Genomic DNA, 2500 nt, shown 5'->3' with positions numbered 1-2500 from the left:
CAGAGGCACGAGTCAGAGTGCTGGCGGCTCGCACAGATGCGAAACCTGCTCCATGAGTTTTGGGACGCTTAGAGGGCTGTCTACCCACGAGCGGCATGCGCACCCTGCCGTAAGAAACGTCAAAAGAAGGGGAACGGACCCCCCTGAGAAAAAATGGACGTTGGAGGAGTTGGCCCAATTAAGGGAACTTTGTGAGACCTATAAGGACCACAAATTCCCCAATAAAATGATAAGCGAGATCCTCACCAGCAAGACGATCGACCAAATCAGGTATCAGCGAAAGAAGCTGAGACTGATTGGTGAGGAAACAGAGCCAACTCAGGTGACAGAGGGAGGGTGCGATCCCGTTGATCCAGGCAATGCGTGTTTTGAAGAGCCTGGAATCAGCGGTTCAGAATATCAAGAGTGGAAACTCCAATTGGAGTCCGCTATTTCGACACAAGTCGAGGTGCCACCTGTTTTAAGGTGGGTCCACACTCGACTGATGACTATCTGGGTCTCTCTCAAGGGAAATAGGGAAGCCCTTGAGAGCGCTATAAATGATTTTATAAAATGCACGCTCTATGGAGCTTTACAAGAAATTAATAAAAACAAAAAGAGGGCAAGAAACGAAAACAAAAAACGGATTGCACACCAAAATAGCAGTAGAAAGAACAGAAACGCTAGAAAGAGATACTCCTTCGCACGTTGCCAGGAGTTGTTCACTGAAAATCCAAAGAGGTTGGCTGATGCTGTTATAAACGATGATCAGGCCTTCCTCCAACCGGCTAGGGATCCACCTAGTGCTGAGGAAGTGAAGGGACTCTACGAGGATCTATGGGGCCAGACAGGACCTGTCGAAGTCCCTGTCCCAGGAGGTAGAGCCCCCGAGCTGTCCTTATGCGAAATCTTCCCGCCAATTGCTGTTGAGGATGTGGCGGAGAAACTAAGCAAAATAAGAATGAAGGCTGCGGCAGGACCGGATGGTTTCCAGAAGGAACACCTTCTGATCCCCGGCCTGCCTATAATATTAACTAAGCTATACAACATCTTGATTTATTATTCCTATTTTCCTCCTATATGGAAGGAAAATAGAACAACATTAATTCCAAAAGCAAATAAGAATAGCAGCCTGGTCGAGAATTGGAGGCCAATAACTATTGGCCCCATTCTCGGCCGTATTTTCTCCTCCATTATTGACGGGAGGATAAGAAGGGGCATTGTATTGAATCCAAGGCAGAAAGGATTCACCGCCGAGAGCGGCTGTAAAATTAATATAGACCTGTTGAGCGCTGCCTTGGATCATAGTAAGAAAAAGAAAGGCGGGATATTCACAATAGTGGATATCTCAAAAGCCTTTGATACAGTGCCTCATTCGGCAATTGTTCCCTGCCTGAGGAGGAAGGGAGTGCCGACCCCCATTACTGACTTGATTGGTTGTATGTATAGTGAGGGCAAGACAACGATCAAGACTAAAAATAATATGGGGGTCGAGATTACGATCCTCAGGGGAGTTAAGCAGGGCGACCCTCTGTCGCCGCTGCTATTCAATCTGTGCTTGGAGCCACTGCTGGATTTGATCGAGAATCAAACCAGGGGGATAAACATAAATGAGTCACGGACGATCCCTGTACTGGCTTTCGCTGACGACGTAGTATTGCTCGGCGCCGATATCGGGGAAGCGCAGCGCCAAGTGGATATGCTCAACGAGTATCTGAATGGCCTCGGTATGACCATCTCCCGGGACAAAAGTCAGATATTTCAAATAGTCGCAGAAAGACGAACTTGGTTCGTTAAAGAACCAAAAGTTAAACTTGGGAATAACACCATCCCAACGATCGATCCCGACGAGGCCTTCAGGTACCTAGGTGCCAAAATGGGGCCATGGAAGGGCATACACTGTGGCGTAATTGTTCCCGAGCTGCTGAGTGTGGTGAGGAGGGTTAGAAAGCTCTCTCTCAAACCATGCCAGAAGCTAGAATTGATCATAAAGTACATCTTTCCCCGATATATCTATAACCTTCTCGTAAACCCGCCGAGCGACTGCGTTCTAAGATTGCTGGACAGCGAAGTCAGACAGGAAATAAAGGCCATATTTCACCTTACGCCTTCAACGGCCACTGGTTTTTTCTATGCCCCCAAATCCTGGGGCGGTTTGGGGTTGCCAAGATTTGAACACATTGTCAAACTTGGCACCCTTAAAAGTGCTATTAAAATGAAAAGCTCGATCGATCCGGCGGTGTCCAGCCTGATTGATGAGAAATGTAACGATAAACTTAAGAAAATGGCCAACTCGCTGAGGATCAATTGGCCAGCCTCAGTAGAAGACATTGAAAGGGCCCGAAAGAGATTAAAAGCAGAACATACTAAGCAATGGGCAGAACTGAGAAGTCAGGGGCAGGGCGTACCCGACTTCTCGAGAAACAAAACTGGCAACGTGTGGCTTGAGGAATACGAACTGCTCAGGCCATCGAGATTTATAGATGCCCTCAAACTCAGGACCAATACCGTTGGAACAAGA

General features: G+C 47.6%; 1 pseudogene; it reads left to right on the top strand.

The window, feature by feature from the left end:
• LOC126877403 (large subunit ribosomal RNA) overlaps positions 1-2500 on the top strand; it is an 8470-nt pseudogene that overhangs the window by 3970 nt on the left and 2000 nt on the right.

Source organism: Bombus huntii, unplaced genomic scaffold (genome assembly GCF_024542735.1).
Source record: "Bombus huntii isolate Logan2020A unplaced genomic scaffold, iyBomHunt1.1 ctg00000159.1, whole genome shotgun sequence".
Lineage (NCBI taxonomy): Eukaryota > Metazoa > Arthropoda > Insecta > Hymenoptera > Apidae > Bombus > Bombus huntii.
Note: the sequence above shows the minus strand (reverse complement) of the source record. Positions and strands in the feature narration are given on the sequence as shown.